This window comes from Mustela nivalis (genome assembly GCF_964662115.1).
Source record: "Mustela nivalis genome assembly, chromosome: 11".
Taxonomy (NCBI): Eukaryota; Metazoa; Chordata; class Mammalia; order Carnivora; family Mustelidae; genus Mustela; species Mustela nivalis.
In genome coordinates this window covers 10742074-10763428 of record NC_139030.1, presented here as the reverse complement: position 1 = coordinate 10763428, position 21355 = coordinate 10742074, and the positions used below count along the sequence as shown (strand labels likewise).

Sequence of the window (21355 nt, the reverse complement as noted above, 5' to 3'; positions counted from 1 at the left end):
TGGTAAGAGTTTAATATCCAGAACATACAAGAACCCCTAAAACTAACTCAACAACAAAAAGACAATGCAATCTAATAATATGCAAAGGACTTGAATAGATATTTATCCAAAAAAAGTAACACCTTAGTCATCACAGAAAAACAAATCAAAACCACAGTGAGATACTGTTTCACAACTATCAGAATCGTTATAACTTTAAAAATAAAATAACCAGGGGCACCTGGGTGGCTTAGTGGGTTAAGCCTCTGCCTTCGGCTCAGGTCATGATCCCAGGGTTCTGGGATCCAGCTCTGCATCTGGCTCTCTGCTCAGCAGGGAGCCTGCCTCCCATCCCCTCTCTACCTGCCTCTCTGCTTACTTGTGATCTCCGCCTATCAAATAATAAATAAAATCTTTAAAAATAAAATAAAATAACGGAAAACAGCAAGTGTTTGCAAAGATATGGAGAAACTGAAACCGTTGTACACTCCCACTAGGAGTGCAAATGGTACAGCCACCCTGGGAAAGTTCAATGAGTCCTCAAAAAGTTAAACAATTACCACACGACCCAGTAATTCTAGTCCTAGGTATACACCCCAAAGAATTGAGAACAGAGACTCAAACAGAAATTTGTAAACCAATATATACTGCAGCATTATTCACTACAGTCAAAAAGTGGAAACCACCCAAGTTCTATCAACAGATGAGAGGATAAACAAAACGTAGTATATACATACAATGAAATATTATTCACCAACTAAAAAAGAGTAACATACATCCTACAACATGAATGAATCTTGAACACATTATGCTAAGTGAATAAATCATAGAAGGACAGATATTATATGATTCCACTTAGTGAAATATCTAGAATAGGCAAATTTGTAGCAACTGAAAGTAGATTATAAATTACCAGGAACTGAGGGAGAGAGAGGAAGGGGACTTATGGCTTAATGGTTACAGGGCTTCTGTCTGGAAAAGATTTGGAAGCTGACTGATGATGGTTGTTAAACTGTGAATTTAAGTAATGCCCTAACTGATATTCTTAAAAAACGGTTAAAATATGGGGTGCCTGGGTGGCTCAGTGGTTTAAGCCTCTGCCTTCAGCTCAGGTCATGATCTCAGGGTCCTGGGATTGAGCCCCACGTCTGGCTCTCTGCTCAGCAGGTAGCCTGCTTCCCCCTCTGTCTGCCTGCTTCCTCCTCTCTCTGCCTCTCTGCCTACTTGTGATCTCTCTCTCTGTGAAATAAATAAATAAAATCTTTCAAAAAAAAAAACGGTTAAAATAGCCTATTTTAGGGGCGCCTGGGTGGCTCAGTGGGTTAAGCCGCTGCCTTCGGCTCAGGTCATGATCTCAGGGTCCTGGGATCGAGTCCCACATCAGGCTCTCTGCTCAGCAGGGGGCCTGCTTCCCTCTCTCTCTCTCTGCCTGCCTCTCCATCTACTTGTGATTTCTCTCTGTCAAATAAATAAATAAAATCTTTAAAAAAAAAAAAATAGCCTATTTTATGTTATATTATATTATTATATACGTTGTTATTTTTATGATATATATATATATCATATATATATCTCAATTTAAAAATTTAAAAGAAAAAAAAAGATTTATATCATGTCTTCAGTAACCTGGACTGTCCAAGGGTAGATTTCAAATCAGGGATGATCTAACCTTCATTGAAACCCTAGTGGGAAGCTTGCTGCTCTACATCCCTCCTGACCTGTAAGGAGGTATTTCTAGATGCCACCAGAAGCTGGGAACAGACTTTCTCCCAAGACAGCCCACTGACCTTTCACGAACAAGGAATAACCTGTGCTGGAAAAACTGAAACAAATGGAAAGGAAGCTGAAGAATCTGAAAGCCAAACTCTGCAAGCTGTATGACTGTGGACAAATTATTCAACTTTTAAACCTCAGCTTCCTCTCATTCTAAAATGAAAATTGCATCGGCCTGTTGCTCTAAGGGTTGGCAACAGCATACCTATAAAAAGTTGGGTGTTCAATCCATGGTGACCGTTGCCATTGTGACACTGGGTCTACCTACCACCTTGGGCCAACCAAGGGCTGAGCAGGACATGGTTTGTGTCTGGGAGCTCTATGACTTCTCAGAACTGAAATAAAACACAGCCAACAGCACGAGAAGACTTCAGAGAAGGAGCTGTTTTTATGAAGTTCAACTACTCTTGGAAAGACTGGCTTATTGTTCCTAGAATGAACCAGGCTACTCTGTATCAGTAAGGGGACCACTACACAATTCATTCCCTCTATACAAGAAGCCTCTGTTAGCATGTCTGAGCAACCCTTCCTAACTGAGTCGGCCTCTACCCACAAGAAAGACACACTCTGGGAAGAAACTGAGCAGAAAATGAGCTAGAAGGTAGTCCCGAGGCAGCTCTCCAACTCTGTGGCTTCAGAATCACTTGGGAAATCTGTATAAAAAGCAGATCCCTCACCCCCACTATCAGACATTCTGATTACTGAATTATTTCAAGCAGGGCCCTTGAGCACAAAAAAACTCTTGGAATGTAGGAGATGCAAATGTAATAAGATTACATTCTGATGCTGACAAATAGACTATTCTGTCCCACAAAGCAAAGGCTGCATTTTTCTCCACATCTACCTGGAAATACAACAGCTTTACCAATGCAGGGCAAGAGTGAAAACCAAGGAGGATCACCTGTGTGTAATGCCCAATACAAATTGCATACAGTCAGTTCATACAGAAATTCATCATTACTGCTTCTTTCTTTCTTTCTTTTTTTTTTTTTTTTTTTTTTTTTGACAGAGAGAGACACAGTGAGAGAGGGAACACAAGCAGGAGGAGTGGGAGAGAGAGAAGCAGGCCTCCTGCTGAGCAGGGAGCTCAATGTGAGGCTGGATCCCAGGACCCTAGGTTCATGACCCAAGCCGAGGGCAGATGCTTAACGACTGAGCCACCCAGGTGCACTGCTTATTATTTTTTAAAATAAAGGAAAAATAAAAATAATGTGCCATTCCACATCTCTCACAGTAACAAAAAATACACTTAAAATATATTATCAGAAGTTGGTAAAATTTTTGTGGAATTGATACATTCTTAGGGGGCTGGGAAAATTATTAACTGATACAACTTTTTGGTCAGCAATCAAGCAATATGTATCCAAAGGTCACCCAATACTCATTTCTCTGAATGTACCCTAAAGAAACAACACAAAAGAAGCCAACTCTATGCAAAAAGATAGTCACTGTTGTAGTCTATGTAATTTAAAAAAAAAAGTGGCACCTGGTGGCTGTTGGAAGAGCATGAGACTTAATCTTGTGGTCATGAGTTCGAGCCCCCATCAGGTGTAGAGATTACTTAAATAGGTAAGTAAACTTAAAAAAAAAAAAAAAGATATTTACGTCAAGGACCCCAGTTTCCCAAAATCTGTCATATCATCTCAAATATGACAAAGCTATTAAAAAACTTAAATGATGAGTGATATGTCATTACGTGGAAAGTAGTCCCAAAACATGCAAGACCTAATATTACGGGCACCTGGGTGGCTCAGTAGGTTGAGCCTCTGACTTTGGCTCAGGTCTCAGATCTCAGGGTCCTGGGATCAAGCCCCTCATCGGGCTCTCTGCTCAGTAGGGAGCCTGCTTCCCCACCCCCCTGCCTGCCTACTTGTGATCTCTGTCAAATAAATAAATAATACCTTTTTTTAAAAAGACCTAATATGAATTACTACAAAGTACAAATATATGGATAGCTTCAAAGGTGATACATTAAGAAATAATAGCTTGTATTAGGAGGGTTTGATGTGACTTTTCTCCCTCTGGTCCTCTGGTCTCTCAAGTTTCTACTATGTTATTATAATAAGACTATAAATAAATTTAACTGATTCTGCTTGGAAAGGTAACTGGAAAACACTTATAGAGACAGGTGGAAAGTGGATTTAGCTATCCTGAACAAACATAAACTCACCCAAATGTGCCATGGTAACAGACAGTCCCACAGACTTTTTTTAATTTTTTTCAATCTTCTAAGATACATGTAATATTAAATTTGAATTTTAAAAGCAAGTAGAAACACTAAAAGACAAGAGGAAATCTAGTTTGGCAGCTATTCACATGGCAAAAAGATCAGAAGATTTCATGAACCATAACTTTAATAATCCAACAAAATTATGTAACTTGACAGGAAAAGAACATTTAAGTTGAGAAACTGAAGGCCTGGCTCTCCCAGCGCTATCTCAGACTGAGCGTCAACCTGCAGATCTTAGTTTCTCATTTGTAAATTGGTAGGATCATGATGTTATCTTCCCCATCTACCTCAAAGGACTTTTAAGAGAGGAGCAAAGATGATTAGGAATGTAAAAGTGCTTTGAAAATTGAGTATTTTTTCCCTTAAATCTGGCTATTATTTATTACTAAGAAGATACTCACATATGTGTAGCTACCCAAAAGAGGAACAGTTGTTTAGAAGGATACATTTCAAACTGGTAAGTGGATATGCCTCCCAGGGGGCCTGAGATCTGGGGCCAAACCCTTACCTTTATCTGCATTGTTTCAATCTTTTTTTTCTTTTAAGATTTTATTTATTTATTTGATCAAGAGATAGAGCCAGAGAGCACAAGCTGGGGAGAATAGCAGAGGGAGAGGGAGAAGCAGCCTCCCCGCTGAGCGGGGAGCCTGATGCGGGGCTCCAGCCCAGGGCCCTAGGATCATGACCTGAGCTGAAGGCAGATGCTTAATCTTCTGAGCCACCCAGGCTCCCCTGCATTGTTTCAGTCTTTCAGGAGAATCTATTTATATGTTACTTGGTAAATTTTTAATTTGTAAAAGCAAATGCAATCACTAACAAAATTAACACAGTGTTAATCTTGGGTTTTGAGGGTTTTTTTAAGAACCACCTGGGGAAAAAAAAAAAAGAACCACCTGGGGGTTGTTCAACTGTGGCTGTCCAGGTCTCACAGACTTAATTGACCAAAATCTCTGAGTGGACAGGAATAAATAAGTTCAGACCAGTTGTATTTTAACAATTCAAGTGATTCTATGACTTGATTATTGCTTCTTATGCTATGTTATCATTAATTCTCTTATTAATTCTCTAATACAATAATATTCTTTTTTTTTAATATTTTATTTATTTATCAGAGAGAGAGAGGGGGAGAGAGCGAGCACAGGCAGACAGAATGTCAGGCAGAGGCAGAGGGAGAAGCAGGCTCCCTGCTGAGCAAGGAGCCCGATGTGGGACTCGATCCCAGGACGCTGGGATCATGACCTGAGCCGAAGGCAGCTGCTTAACCAACTGAGCCACCCAGGCGTCCCATCTAATACAATAATATTCTTATACTCTAATTTTCTTATACTAACTCCTACACAAAGACATAGAGGAATACCATGCATATCCACTTACTATATGCCAGTCACTACTCTGAGCACTTGACTTATATTATCTCACTTAATCCTTACAACCCTGCCCTCCCCTCACCCTTGTTTTACAGATGAAATTATTAAAATACAAAGAGATTATTTAATAGGCCCATGGTCCAAAGTCATAGAGCTAGTAAGTGGCAGAGCTAGAATGTACAACAAAGTTTGAAAACCATTGATACAGTTTCTTAACCTAAGACAACAGCTGTATACTTTGGTCAGGTCACCGCAAATTCTGTTTCTTTTCAGACACTGCATTTGCCTAAAGAAAGCAGCGTGGTAAAATCTGATTTCCCCATGAGGGGAAGGTACACCTGGCTGGCTTAGTCTGTAGAGCATGAGACTCTTCACCTAGGGGTTATAAATTTGAGCCCCATGTTGGGTATAAGGATTACTTTAAAAAATTAAAATCTTGGGGCGACTAGGTGGCGCAGTCAGTTAAACATCGACTCCTGGTTTCAGCTTGGGCCTTGATCTCAGGGTTGTGAGATGGAGCCCCACAGACTCTGCACTCAGCACCGACCTTGCTTTAGAGTCTCCCTCCCTCTCCCGATCCCCCTCTCCCCTGCAAGTCTGAGCTTAGGAGCCGCTCACTCTCTAAAAAAAGAAAATAAAATCTTTTTTAAAAATGTTATAAAAACCACAAGGGTACAAAGGATCTAGGGCTGTTTACATACTTCCAGCGTAACTGGCATCACTTTGTAATATTCTGTTCCTCTATTAGTCTGTGAGCCCTGGACCATGTAGTCTTTTCAGCTGTACCCTCATGATAACTGGTAGCTAACTAAAGAAAGAGTTTAATAAATTAATTCATCAATAAATCTACAGACAGCTTGATGACTGTCCTAGGAAATGAAAGGCTATTATGTAGAGAAGAAACAGACTTCATGTTGCTTCAGGGGGTGCAACCAAGAACACCCAACAGGAGAGTGGCAGATTTTGGTACACTCTAAACTAGCTTTCTAGCAACCAAGACCTGTCCAGTAACAGAGAAGCACATCTGCAATGTAAGGTTGATGATCAGAACAGAGTAGACAAAAGGTAGGACAGTGGTTGGTCTATGGCGCCTCTAAGAGTTTTTCCAAAGCTCAAAGTATTCTAAGTTACAATACATTTATTCATCCTTTCACAGTTCATACATTTAAAGTGACTGGTTACACAAGTCCCTAGTTACACAAGTCCTGGTAGTAAGTACAGAGGATATCACAGTGTCGTACAAACTCCCAGTGCCCTCAAGGATGTAAAGAATACAAGCACGGGCATCCGTCTCCCAGGGAGGAAGGTAATGGATACAAAAGGAATCAGCAAGGAATGAGATTTCCAGGCAGGAAACAAGAGGGAAGTCAACACAGGCATTCTGAAAGAAAGTCCGTCATTTGAGCACATGTGAGCCACATCTTTAGGGATCCGTGGGGGAAGATGGACTGGCGCTGCCGTAACAATCTGGAGAAGAAAAGCCTGCAGTATGGCAGTACCGGTCTGAGCATAAAGGAGGCAGGCAAGCCCTGGAGCACTGAAGACCCAGCAGAAATAACCACTAAACTCCACGGCTTTTAAAAAAGAAGGCCTTTGGAGGTCATTCAGGCAAACATATTCACATGTTATGGACATTGTCCTACTTGCACTGGGTAGAAAGGTTTGTTTACTTTCTCAAATTACATTTTACACACCAAAAACTCTATCATCAATGACTTCTCCCTTGCTTAGTTCTTTTTCTTTTTTTTTTTTTTAAGACTAATAAATCCTTCTCTTATTTTCAAAGAAACCTTTTCGATGATTCTGTTTTGCTTGCAGTTTTCAAAACTGGCAGTTTTAATAACTCAGCTCTTAGCCTAACATTATAATCCCTTAAGTGCTTATATAATTTATCAATAGTACTAAATTAAAAATAGTATAATCTAAGAACGATTTTATAAATAGAAGATTGTTAAGAAATGGACTCTCAGAAACAAATTTAAGTCTCAGATCCAAGAAACTATATCTCACTCAACTTATAAATTGTGAGACTGAGCCACCCAAGAAAATAGAATTAACTACTGAAGCAAAAAAAAAAAAAAAATCTAAACCCAAAACCAATGAACAAAACGTAATACATATGAACAATAAACTTAATGTTCTTTGGCCAATCATTTCTCAGTGTCCCTGTCAAACTATTTTAAGGATCTGAAATCTTGCTCTATAAAAAGTAAGTTCCCATCATCCAAACTACACTTAAGAGATTCTATCGCAGTGGTTACTGAAGCATAAACACCAACCTTCAGTTTTTTCCTTCTTTTAGTGCAAAAAAATGCTTACCTCTTTTAGATAGAAGTTGAGTCTGTGGCCCAAATCCTGAGATCTGGGTTTTCAGTTCCAACACTAATTTAAGATGTAAGGTTAGCAAAGGCCTTTCCTGTATTTACCACTCAGCTTAGACTGTAACATGGAGATACAATATTTGACACCCCCACCACCAACGGTCACTTCAAAGGATTTCTAACTTTGGTTAACTTTAGCTGGGAGAATACAAAGCTAGGGCTGAAAACTCAGTTAAAAAAAAAAAAAAAAAAAACTTTAAAAAATCAGAAATAGTGCTGCTCCATGTTAGCTTACAAACTATGAATTACAGAAACAGATCTGAGTAACAATGGGTAAGAATGGTGCGGTTACACAATTTTACCAAAACGAATAAGCAAACAGCTCACAAAAATTTAAATCTTTCTTAGCAAATGGAGAAGATAAATAATATTCACTAACTCTGGGACATTGTGGTTTTGTTTTTATCTATAAGGTCTCTGCATCAATGTTACTATTCTCCCACTCCCTTTATGAGCAAAAGGAGCCCACTGTCCAGGATGCCTCAGACCCAGAGCTCAGTAAATGTCACAAATAATAATAGTAATAAAAGCAACAATCGTTAAAGCTAGAATTTATACTGTGGCACCAGAATAGGGTGCAAGGCACATGGCAGCATGAAACTATTTCTCCCTTCTGACTTCTGCATCACTGCCTCCCAAAGGACTACAGAATCCAAAGCTCTCATTACCACATCTACAAATTAAAGTATCATGATTAAAGAACTCACAGGTTCTACAAACGGTCAGTATTGAGTGAACAAACACTAAAACAAAAAAAATTCATCCGTATGCAACAAAACATGCTTCAAAGGACTTCACCTAGTTTTTTTTTTTAATCTGAGAAATAAACACAACTATTTTATATATAACATTATGTAATAAGTTAGACTCTGGAAACCCCCATACTCATCCGAGCGGCTCGAAAAATGGAAAGCAAAATTCGATTAGCTCCATTGTACCCAACCAGGCTAACGTGCAAGATCACACACTCATCTTCGTCAGAGCGGCTCTGCCAATACCAAAGAACAACAAAGGCAAGTTGAGGAGGTTGCACAAGGCGTAACTCAGCACTTGTCCGCTTTCCTGGCTTCGGAAAGCAGCTCTCTGCGGGCCTTAGGGACCAAGGAACCCTCTGCAACCCGCCCGGCCCCGAGCTCGGCTAGGCGCCGCTCGCTCAGCTTTTGTCTGGACCGGCTGGGAGCCCCGGCCGCCCGCCTCCCCGGCACCCCTTCCCTCTGGATCTTTCTCCACACCCATCACTCGCCGATGACTAGTTGTTGTGGGTTTCTCTCCCTCGCCCCCTCCCCTCGCAATCCCGGGCTCTTTTCAAACGCGACTGGGCTGTTCACTGGCTTCTCCCACCCGGCCGGGAAGACTCGGGTCAGGAAGGGGCCTGGGGTGGGGTCTGGGAGAGGAAAAGAGAGAGGGGCACACAAAGCCGAGCTGACCCCACAGCCGCCCCCTCCTCCCTCTGCAAAGCAGCCTGGGATTAGGGACCTACCGGTAGGATAAACAACCATCCCATCCCGCTCCCCGCCCCGCTCCCACCTAAGGGCCGCCCCCTCCCCCCAAAGTGCACCCAAGAGCCGATGACAGCGCTGGACATCGCCCCCACCCAGACTCAGCGTCCGCCACGGCAGGCGAGGGGGCAAAGGCCTCGGAGGGCTGGGTCTGAATCTCCTCGCCCTAATCGGGTACTTACAGTCATATTATTCGCTACTCTTGCCGCTGCGGACGCGAGAGCCGCCGCCTTCTCCTCCACCCCAATGAGGTTAAGCGCTTGGTGCGGGGATTAAAAAAAAAAAAAAAAAAAAAAAATTAGAAGCCGAGGGCGCCTGCGCAGTGCGGTCTCCCTTTTACCGCCACGGACCAGGCTCGACCATAGAGAGTGCAAACAGAGACCAGAGAGGCGGCTGCTCTCTATGGTAACGCCCCGCGCAGGCGCCGGCCTGGCTGTGCTGGGCTTCGGGAGCTGCAAATCCCAGGAGCTTTTCCCCCTTCGAAGAACGTTAATTGACCCCGATGGGGACCCGTAGAGTAACAGTTCTTTAAGGGAAGGGTGGCCCAGGTGCTGTCGGGGGTCCCTGGGAAGTTGCGGCAAAACTCAGGCCAGGTCACGAGGGTCGGATGAAAGGGGTCGCGGCGACAGAGCACCACGATGCTGGGAGTGAAGTGAATAGAGCTGAGGGGGAGTCAGGAAAGCCTGGATAAAAGTCATCCGGCCGGGACTTCCTGTGGTCGAGGTCTAATATCTGAAGGAAACGGACTTTTACTTCTGGGTTACGCACATCCCGCCCCACCATCGTGTGGAAATAGGATGAAGGAAATTGTGCCCTGCGACTTTCCGTACCGGGGCTTGCATCCGTTCTCTCTTCTCTTCTCAATTAGGCGCGACACTTGAGCCGGAAGCACAACCTTTTTAACGGTTCTTTGCTCTTCTCGGAGGGCGGTCGGCCCGTGCTGGCCTCGGAGACTCTTGAGACGGCCAGCCACAACCCCTTTCTTACTTGAGCGACTCCACAAATAACTCTGCTTTGGTCTTCCCTCTCGCATTACTTTCGGATGACGCGTGAGAACGTGTTTCGGAGGGTAGAGAGCTGTGCAAATTATCGGGCTGCTTTTAAGGATCCCCAGGGACCCGCAGTTTTGCCGCGTCAAACCCCTATGTTCGCAGGTAATTTGACACTGAGAGCTTTTGTGTAAAATTATACGCTGCGTCGACGAAATCACTCCTTGGGAGTGTGAGTTGCCTTCCCTCCATCTCGATGCCCAACGCGTTGACTTCCCTGGGAGCTCTTGAATGCCGAGGTCCGCGGTGGTGGAGAGTGTTTGTGTGAGAAGGGTGCGGGAGGGTGGGGAGTTAAACGTCCCTGGGGGCGCCTGGGTGGCTCAGTGGGTTAAGCCGCTGCCTTCGGCTCAGGTCATGATCTCATGGTCCTGGGATCGAGTCCCGCATCGGGCTCTCTGCTCCGCAGGGAGCCTGCTTCCCTCTCTCTCTCTGCCTGCCTCTCCATCTACTTGTGATTTCTCTCTGTCAAATAAATAAATAAAATCTTTAAAAAAAAAAAAAAAAAAAACGTCCCTGTTACTCAGTTTAGATGTTAGGGCCGGAGAGACGCACGTAAACAGTAAAGCCATGTGTTCGCTCCTCTCCGCCGGGCAGGAAAGGGAAAGGACTCTGGTCTGGAGGTGCAGGCTTGTCATGGAGGAGGGTGTGACTTCTAGTTCGATCTAGGAAAAGTAACCTGTCTTCGGGGCGAAAGCACGGACAACCTTTTGAAAATGGTTGGGTGGTGATGAAAGCATTCCAGGGAAGAAGCTCCTTGGGGCAAAGGCTATAAAGTGTTTCGCTGGGAGTACAATGTAGAGAGCAGTAAATTAAAAAGCGTGGGGGAGGGGGGAGAATACAGAGGAAGAGTGGAAAATAAGGTTTGAAAAAATAAGATGTTGAATTTTTTTTTTAACTTTAAATTATGGTGACATACACATAACACAAAATCTACCGTTTAACCAGTCTTAACTACATAGGCCAGTAAAGTTAAATACATTCACATTGCTGTGAATCCCCATCCCCAGAACTTTTTCACCTTTTTTTTTTTAAGATTTTATTCATTCATTTGTCAGAGAAAGAGAGAGAAGCGAGCACAAGCAGGGGGAGCAGCAGGCAGAAGCAGGCTTCCCTCTGGGCAGGGAATCCAGTGTGGGACTCAATCCTAGGACCTTGGGACCACAACCCTAGTGGAAGGCAGCCACTTAACCGAGTCACCCAGGTATCCCCTCTTTTCATCTTCTAAAACTGCAGTTCTGTACCTATTAACTCCTCATTCCTCACTCCACCGAGTCCTGGCAACCACCATTCTACTTAAGTCTCTAAATTTGTCAACTCAGATATAAGTAGAATCATATAGTATTTGTCTTTCTGTGGCTGGCTTATCTCACTCAGCACAAGATCCTGGAGGTTCTTCAGTGTTGTAGCATGTGTCAGAATTTCCTTCGTTTTTAAGGCTGAATTCTATTCTATTGTGTTTATATACCAGGGTTGATACTTGGGTTAATTACGCCTTTTGATTGTGGTGAATAATGCTGCTGTGAACAAAGGTAAAAACATACCTGTGAGACTGCTTTCAATAGGATGGGGAAGACTTAGAGACCAAAAGAAAGCCCAGTTGTTTCAGGTTCTGGACTGGGGATAGTAATATGGTAAAAGCACTGTTTTGGGACACGACCCTGGCAGTTCAATACATACATAGAAGTTCAATACATACTCCATTGGAGGCTTTAAGATATCGCTGGCATTGTACAATTGTTTTATGTAGAGTATTGATGTATCATTGAATCCAGCAAAATAAATATGAGCCAATTGTTATTCATCACATTTACCAGTGAGAAAATCAAGATTCTGGTTTACAGATGGGCTGCAGGGAGACTCACCAACCATACACACACACACACACAAATGATTAGGAAACAAAACTCCTATGGGAGCTGGACATCCACGGGTATTGACTACTCACTGATTTGGACAAGGATATTGAAAGAAAACAATTTAGATGTTAAGAGTGAGTCTTTAGGGGTGCCTGGGTGGTTCAGTGAGTTAAGCATCTGTCTTCAGCTCAGGTCATGATCCCAGGGTGCTGGAATCAAGCCCCCATGTCAGGCTCCCTGCCCAGCAGGTGTCTGCTTCTCCTTCTCCTGCCCCTCTGCCTCCCCTGTTTGTGCTCTCTCTCCCTTTCTCTTGCTTGTGCACTCTCTCTCAAATAAATAAATTAAATCTTTTTTTTTTTTTTTAAAGATTTCATTTATGTATTTGACAGAGATTACAAGTAGGCAGAGAGGCAGGCAGAGAGAGAGGGAGCGAAAGCAGGCTCCCTGCTGAGCAGAGAGCCCGATGCCGGGCTCGATCCCAGGACCCTGGGATCATGACCTGAGCCGAAGGCAGAGGCTTTAACCCACTGAGCCACCCAGGCGCCCCAAATTAAATCTTTAAAAAAAAAAAAATGAGCCTTGACAGAAGGAATATGCTGACATCAAGAACTTTCACAAATTACTAGTATTATAAGGGCTTAACACAGCAAAACTACACTATATGGTCTAAGGTCCCTAAAAGAAACTCTGAGGTTTGATTGCAGGTATGTTTGTTGCCCTTAAAAAATACAAAATGTCAGGGGTACCTGGATGGCTCAGTTGGTTAAGTGTGTGCCTTTGGCTCAGGTCACCATTCCAGGTTCCTGGGCTTGAGCCCCAAGTCAGGCTCCCTGCTCAGCAGGGCATCTGTATCTCCCTCTGCCCTTCCCCAGCTGATGCTCTCTCTCTCTCTTTTTCTCTCTCAAATATATAAAATCTTAAAAGTTTTAAAATCTTAAGATTTTATTTTAAAATCTTAAAATGCCAGGTAAGTATATCTTTGTACCTACTAGAGAAATTAATAAGACACATCATTTCCTACTCAACATTTCATCTTTCATTTTACATTCTCAGAAACCTATGGGATCATTCAAAGCAATGATCCATTTGGCAGGGGAGGAAATAAATGGCCAGAAAGGAAAACTTATTTGCCCAGTGTCACATGGCTTATTGGTACCAAGGCAGCAGTTGAAATCTAACCCTCTAGAATTCCTTGTCTCTGCGTTGGTCTCCTTTACAAAGATGGATATCATAGTCTTGATTGAGTGAACAGTGTTTCTATTCAGTCAGCCTCATCTTCCTCAGGGATACATGCTCAAATGCTTATGAAGCTAGCACCAAACAGTGAAGCAGAGATTATAAGTGCATTTTAAGTAGTGTTCACATGCTTAGAAATACTGTGCACCAATTATGGGCCAAACACTTAGCAAAGCGGGGGTGGGGGGAGGAATCCATGTTCTCGTAGGAGATAGAAAATAAAATAGTAAATGAAGAAGGATAAGCTGTGTCAGGTAGGATAAGTGTTAAGGGGGGAAAATGAAGCGGTAAGGGAGAAAAAAGGAGTGCTGAGGATAGGGAAAGAGGTTTCTTTTTAAATAGGACAGGTGAGGGTGAGGGCCCACTGAGAAACATACTTTGAGTACAGATCTAATGGAGGTGAGGGAGCAAGAAATGCCCATCTTGAGAGAAGAACATTCCACGTAGAAAGAATGGCAAGTGCAGAAGTCATTGTGAGGGAAGAAGATGTCTACTACTTTCTAAGCACAGGAAGGAGGCCAGAGCAACAGAAGCAGTGTGTGGCAGGCAAAAAGTAGGAAATGAGGTCAAAGGTAACAGGATGCCAAATTGTGTGGGGATTTACAGGGCATTGTAAGAATTTTGGCTTTTACTGAGAGGGGAAGCCATTGGAAGGTTTTGAGCAGAGAGGTAAAATGATTTTACTTCTATTTTTAAAGAATCACTATAGCTTCTGTTTTGAGAGTAAGAGAGTTTTGAGAATAGATTGTGAGGGAGCAAGAGGGACGGATTAGGAGGCTATTGCAATTCTGCAAGTGAGACAATGGGGGCTTGGGGAAAGTGCAAGCAGTGGAGTGGTAAGGTGTCTGGATGTATTCAGCCAAGATGGTACATAGGATTTGATAAATTGGTTGATACAGGGTGTAAGCAAAAGGGGAGTTAAGGGGACAGAGAGACTGAGTATTTTTGGACTGAGCAGTTTAAAGAATGGATCTGCCGTTTATTGAAATGGCAAAAACTGGGAGGAGCAGGATGGGAATGGGAAGCAATAAGAAATTCAGTTTGGGAGATGTTGAGTTTAAAATGTCTTTTAAGAGGCACCTGAGTGGCTTAGTTGGTTAAGTGTCCAACTCTTGAGCTCAGCTCAGGTCTTGATGTCAGGGCCATGAGTTTAAACCCCATATTGGACTCCACACTGGGTATGGAGCCTACAAACAAACAAACAATAAAATACCTATTAAATTAGCACATGGGAATATCAAGGCTGTTAGATACTGAATCTGGAGTTCAGAAGAAAGGTCTAGGCTGAATATGTAAATGTGGGAGACACAAGCACCTAGTATTAAAAGCCGTGACATGATCTAGATATTAAGTGTAGACAAAAATTTGAGAAAATTATCTAAAGACTGAGGCCTGGAGTACTCTAGCATTTAAGGACTGGGGTGGTAATGAAGCCAGCAAAGGAGACAGAAAGGTCAGCCACTGACAAAAAGGAAATCAGGAAAGGAAACAAGGAAGAGCAACCAAATCAATTGCTAATGGGCTATAATTAACTGTTGGCCATAGCAGTGGAGGGGTAAGGATGGAAGCCTGATTGGAATGGGTCCAAAAGAGAGTGGTAGGAGGGGCGCCTGGGTGGCTCAGTGGGTTAAGCCGCTGCCTTCAGCTCAGGTCATGATCTCAGGGTCTTGGGATCGAGTCCCGCATCGGGCTCTCTGCTCAGCAGGGAGCCTGCTTCCCTCTCTCTCTCTGCCTGCCTCTCCATCTACTTGTGATTTCTCTCTGTAAAATAAATAAATAAAATCTTTAAAAAAAAAAAAAAAAAGAGAGTGGTAGGCACAGAATTGGAAAGGAGGAGGATAGGTAATTGGGCGGGGAGAAAGGGGAGGGAAGAAAAGTGGAGTGATATTTCAAGGGATAGGTAGGGTCAAGAGAATAATTTTTAAAATTATTTCATCCACAAATATTTTAGTATTTCTGAAAGATAAGATTCTCGGGGCGCCTGGGTGGCTCAGGCATTAAGTGTCTGCCTTTGGCTCAGGTCATGATCCTAGGGTCCTGGGATCAAGCCCCACATTGGGCTCCCTGCTTAGCAGGAAGCCTGCTTCTCCCTCTCCCACCCCCACTGCTTGTGTTCCCTCTCTCACTGTGTCTGTCTCTGTCAAATAAGTAAATAAAATCTTAAAAAAAAAAAAGAAAAAGATAAGATTCTCCCTTAAATGAATATATCTCAATACCACCATCATACCTAAGAAATTAATACCTAGTATCATGGTCTAACCCAGTCAATCTTCAATTTTCCCTGATCGTCTCATAATTTTTTGGCTACCAGGTTTATAGAGAGATAATTCATATACTATACCATTCATCCATTTAAAGTATATAATTCAACAGTCTAGTATATTCAAAGAGCTGTACAATCATCACTACAATCCATTTTGTTTTAAAGATTATTTTAAAGAGACACAGCATCAGCAGGAAGGGCAGAGGGAGAGAATCTGAAGCCGACTCCACTCTGAGTAGGGAGTGGACACAGCGCTCGATCTCACAACCCTGAGATGAGGACCTGCGCCAAAACCAAGAGTTGGATGCTTAACAGACTGTGCCACACAGGCGCCCCTACAAACCATTTGGAAAAGCTTCATCAGCCCAAAAAAGAAACCTTGTACTTATTAGTCGTCACTACCCATTTTTCCTCAGTCCACCAGCCCAAGGCAACCACTAATTTATTTTTTTGTCACTGTGGATTTTCCTGTCCCAGACATTTCATATACATAGAATCCTACAATATATGACCAGCTTCCTTCACTTAGCATGTTTTCAAGGTTCTTCTATATTGTAGCATGTGACAGTGCTTCATTCTGTTTTATTGCCAAATAAAACTAAATGGAAGGGGCACCTGGGTGGCTCAGTGGGTTAAGCCGCTGCCTTCGGCTCAGGTCATGATCTCAGGGTCCTGGGATCGAGTCCCGCATCGGGCTCTCTGCTCAGCAGGGAGCCTGCTTCCCTCTCTCTCTCTCTGCCTGCCTCTCTGTCTCCTGGGATCTCTCTCTGTCAAATAAATAAATAAAATCTTAAAAAAAAAAAAAAAAAACTAAATGGAGGCAGCTGGTTGGGCTCAGTCAGTTAAGTGCCTTCAGCTCAGGTCACAGTCCTGGGATCCTGGGATGGGGTACCTGGTTGGCTCATTTGGTTAAGTGCCTTCAGCTCAGGTCATGATCCCAAGGTTCTGGGATTGAGCCCTGCAATCAGTTGAGCCTGCTTCTCCCTCTCCTCTCTGTTCATGCTCTCTCTTGGTATCTCTGTCTCTCTCTCAAATTAAAAAAAAAAAAAAAAATCTCATTTATATGTAAATATACCACACTTTGTTTATCCTAGTTGATGGACATTGGGTTGTTCCAAACTACTTCCTGGCTGTTATGGATAATGCTACAATGGACATCTGTTACAAAACTTCATGTGGACATGTTTTTGGTTTTCTTGAGTATATAATTAGGTTTGGAGTTGCTGGGTCATATAATAACTGTATGTTTAACCTTTTTAGGAATGGCCAGACTCTTCCATTGTGAAGATGTCATTTTACATTCCTACCAACAGATTATGAGGGTTCTAGTGGAGATATCCTCACCAACACTTGTTATTATTTCTTTTTTATTATACCAGTCCTATTGGGTATATAGTGATACTTCATTGTGGCTTTGATTTGCACTTCCCTGGTGACTAATGACGTCAAGCATCTTTTTGGTGCATATTGGCCATCTCGTATATCTCATCTGAGAAATGTCTATTCCAATGCTTTGCCCACTTTTTAAATTGTATTGTTCTTTTTATTATTGAGCTGTAAAGGTTCTTTATATATTCTAGACTTAAGTCCCTCAGCAGATAGATGTTTTGCAAATATTATCTCATATCCCATGAGTTGTCTTTCCACTTTCTTGACGATACTCTCCAAAGCACAAAAGTTTGCCATTTTAGTGTCCAATTGACCTTCTTTTTCATTTGTTTCTGTGTGGTGGGTATATTATCTGAGTAACCTTTGTGTAATCCTGTGTATTTGTAGAATCTTATACTTTTGGTTCCTACATTTAGGTCTTTGGTCCGTTTTAAGTTAATTTTTATATATGGTCTGAGGTAGGGGCCCAACTTCATTCTTTTACAGGCAGCTTTCTAATTATCTCACCACGGTTTGTTGGAAAGCCCATTCTTTCTCCATTGCATTGTCCTGGCACTCTTGTCCAAAACCAGTTGACTATAATAATGTATGGGTTTATTTTTGGACTCTAAATCTATTCTATCAATGTATGTGTGTCTTTTTATGCCAGTGCACACTGTTTCAATTACTGTAACTTTGTAGTTTGTGAAATTGGGCAATGTGAGTCCTTCAACTTTTTCTTTTCCAGTTGTTTTGGCTATTTGGGATTCCTTGAATTTCCATATAAATTTTCCAGTCAATTTGTCCATTATTGGGGGAAAAAATGCAGTTGTGATTTTGATGGGAATTTACTGAATCTGAAAATAAATTTGAAGACTATTGCCATTTGGGGGGATTTTTGGTTTTGGGGGTTTTTTTTTAAGATTTTATTTATTTTTTTGACAGAGAGAGAGGGTGTAAACAAGAACACAAGCAGGGGGAGTGGGAAAGGGAGAAGCAGGCTTCCTGCTGAGGCAGGGAGCCAGATGTGGGGCTGGATCCCAGGATCCTAGGATCATGACCTGAGCCAGAGGCAGAAGCCTAATGTCTGATCCACCCAGGCACCACCCGACTATTGCTGTTTTAATAATAATAAGTCTTTTGATTCATGGTCATGGAATGTCTTTCCATTCATTTAAATCATGTTAGCTGCTTACAATGCTTTGTAGTTTTCCTAGTGTAAGTTCTGCACTTCATACATTAAATCTATTCTTAAATATTTTCCTTCTGATGCTATTGTAAATGGAATGGTTTTTCTTTATTTCATTTTCAGATTACTCATTACAAGTGTATAGAAAAACAATTTTTGCATATTGACCTTGTATCCTGCAACCTTGCCACACTCATTATTTTTTTAGTGGATTCCTGAGCATTTTCTAGATACAAAATCGTGTCTTTACAAAGAGATTGTTTTTGCCTCTTCCTTTCCAGTCTGTATCTCTCTCGTTAGATTTTCTCGGCTGATTTTTTTCCAGCTAGAACCTCTAGTACAATGTTGAATTGAAATGGTGAGAGTGGATATGCTTGTCTTGTTCCTTAAGCATTCAGTCTTTTGCCATTAAATGGCTGCGGAGTTTTTATATATGGCCTTTATCAGATTGAGAATATTTTCCTTTGGTCCTAGTTTGTTGACTATTTTCTCATCATTAAAGGCTTTGGATTTTGCCAAATCTGTTTTCTTTGTCCGTTTTGATGATAATGTGACTTGTCCTTTATTAATGTGTGTTACACATTAATTGGTTTTCAGATATCAAACCAACTTTCTGTTTCTGGGATAAATCCTACTTGTTAGTGGTGTTATAGTCCTTTTTATGTGTTGCTGAATTTTTATTTGTTTCTGTATTGTTGGAAGACTTTTACATCTACATTCATAAGGGATATTAGTCTCTAATTTTCTAGTGATAGCTTTGTTTTTGGTATCAAAGTAATAGGGCCACACAGAATGAGTTCGGAAAATGCCCTCCTCTTCTGCTTTTGTTCTTGTTTTTTTATGTGGTTTTTTGGAAGAGTTTATGAAGTATTGACATTTATTGTTTTTTTAAATGTTTTATATAATTAACCAGTGAGGGATGCCTAAGTAGCTCAAATGGCTGACTGCCTTCGGCTCAGGTCATGATCCCAGGGTCCTGGGATCATCTCCCGCATAGGGCTCCTTGCTTGGCAGGGATTCTGCTTCTCCCTCTGCCAGCTCTGTCTACAACTGTCCCTGCCTGTGCTCTCTCTCTCTCTCTCTCTCTCTCTCTTTCTCTCTCTCCCTCTCTGACAAATAAATGAATAAATAAAACTTAAAAAAAAAAAAATTCACCAGTGAAGCCATCAAGGCCCTGGCTTTTCTTCGTGAGTAGTTTTTGTTTTTTGTGTTTTTTTGTTTTTAAAGATTTTATTTATTTATTTGTCAGAGAGAGAAAGAGAGAGCACAGGCAGGCAGAGTGGTAGCAGAGGCAGAGGGAGAAGCAGGCTCCCTGCCAAGCAAGGAGCCAGATGTGGGACTCGATCCCAGGACGCTGGGATCATGACCTGAGCCGAAGGCAGCTGCTTAACCAACTGAGCCACCCAGGCGTCCCTCTTCGTGAGTAGTTTTGTTTTATTTTGCTTTTTTTGTTCTTCTATTGCCAATATCTTGTTATAGATCTGTCCAGATTTCCTGTTTTTTCTTGAATCAGTTTCAGTACTTAGTGCTTTCTAGAAATGTATCCATTTCATCTGTTATCTACTTTGTGGGCATTCAATTGTTCATACTGTTCTTTTTTGATCCTTTTTATTTCTGTAAGCTTGGTATTAATGTACCTGTCATTTGACTTTTTTTTTTTAAGATTTTATTTATTTATTTGACAGACAGAGATCACAAGTAGGCAGAGATGCAAGCAGGGGGTGGAGGGAGCAGGCTTCCTGCTGATCAGAGAGCTCGATGCCGGGCTCTATCCTAGGATCCTGGGATCATGACCTGAGTCGAAGGCAGAGGCTTTAACCCACTGAACCACCCAGGTGCCCCTGTCATTTGACTTTTTTATTACAGTTTATGCAAATCAGGATCCAAATGCCAATTCATTGCATTTTAGTTAGTTATTTGTCTCTTAGGTCTCTTTAGATTCCCCTCATCTCATTTTTCCTTGATATTTATTAATTGCAGATATCTAATTATTTATTCTCTATATTTCCCACATTCTAGATGTTTCTGATTGTATTCCTGGGAGTCTCTAATATATTCTTCTACCCCCTACATGCCTGATAATACTATATGGTGTATTCTGATTCAGGTTTGGGTTTTTTTTTTTTTTAAAGAATTTATTTATTTATTTGACAGAGATCACAAGTAGGCAGAGAGGCAGGCAGAGAGAGAGAGGAGGAAGCAGGCTCCCCGCTGAGCAGAGAGCCCGATGCGGGACTCGATCCCAGCCGAAGGCAGTGGCTTAACCCACTGAGCCACCCAGGCGCCCCAGGTTTGGGTTTTTTAGCAGAACTACTTAATACATCCATCAGGAGACACATAACTTCTAATTTTCTGTTTGTGAAGTTAGCAATAATTAGTGACCATTGCCTACGTTTGTTGTTATAGTGGAATAGTTTAATTGAAGGCAAAGTAAATAAAGCAGAGTAAGTGGGAGTACCCATCAATCCAGAGCATGTGGGACCCTAGCTAAACATCTTTACCAAGTTATCTTCCTCTTTGGGCCTCAATGTTCTTATCTACAGAATGGGGGCATAAAGGACCTCTAAGGTTTCTTGCTATTCTAATATACTCTATTCTAATATCCTCTTGCTATTCTAATATACTCTACTATTAGAGTAGTATAGCTACTCTTGCTATTCTAATATACTCTAATAAACTCTAAACACTGAAGTAGTGAACTTAATCTCTAGCAGATATAATATGGGTGCATTAAAAGGATCCATCAAGGGCACCTCGGTGGCACATTCGGTTAAGCGTCCAGCTCTTGATTTCAGCTCAGCTCATGGTATCAGGGTTGTGGGATCAAGCCCTGTGTCAGGCAACATGCTCAAGTGGGGAGTCTGCTAGAGATACTCTCTCGCTCTCGCTCTCGCTCTCACTCTCACCTGCCTCCCCCCACCCCCGCACCTCCTAGCTCTCTCTCACTCTATCAAATAAGTATTGAAAAAATAATAATAATAAATAAAAAGGATCCATTAACATTGTATTTATTCTTCCCATCTCAGACTACTTGGGTTCATTTCAAAACCAGAGTTTGTCAATTATTAAATCCAATCGTGTATGTAACAAAGTCAGTTAAAATCATTGTAAAAGCAGGGAGATTATGGCAGAAGTCTTGGTTCCTGGATTCTAGTTCTGGCTGTA

The 21355-nt window shown here is 41.9% G+C and overlaps 1 protein-coding gene and 2 long non-coding RNA genes across 11 annotated transcripts in view; 2 read left to right on the top strand and 1 right to left on the bottom strand.

Moving 5' to 3' along the window:
* CLASP1 (cytoplasmic linker associated protein 1) overlaps positions 1 to 9628 on the bottom strand; it is a 263959-nt gene extending 254331 nt beyond the window's left edge. For 2 of the 9 annotated variants that reach the window (XM_082689811.1, XM_082689810.1), the window contains exon 1: positions 9412 to 9606. The gene's annotated coding sequence lies outside the window, so the exon portion shown is untranslated. Of the gene's footprint in view, positions 1 to 9411 lie in introns of all 9 variants that reach the window. The other 7 variants (XM_082689812.1, XM_082689816.1, XM_082689813.1 and 4 more) reach the window with 6 other exon arrangements.
* A 99-nt stretch (positions 9629 to 9727) lies between these two features.
* Positions 9728 to 21355, top strand: part of LOC309843886 — a 35596-nt gene continuing 23968 nt past the window's right edge. The window contains exon 1 of the long non-coding RNA XR_014300396.1: positions 9728 to 10383. This is a non-coding gene — a long non-coding RNA (uncharacterized lncRNA). The remainder of the gene's footprint in view (positions 10384 to 21355) is intronic.
* On the top strand, positions 19482 to 21145 carry LOC309843888. The gene is made up of 2 exons (XR_014300399.1): positions 19482 to 20297; positions 20481 to 21145. It is a non-coding gene; the product is annotated as an uncharacterized lncRNA (long non-coding RNA).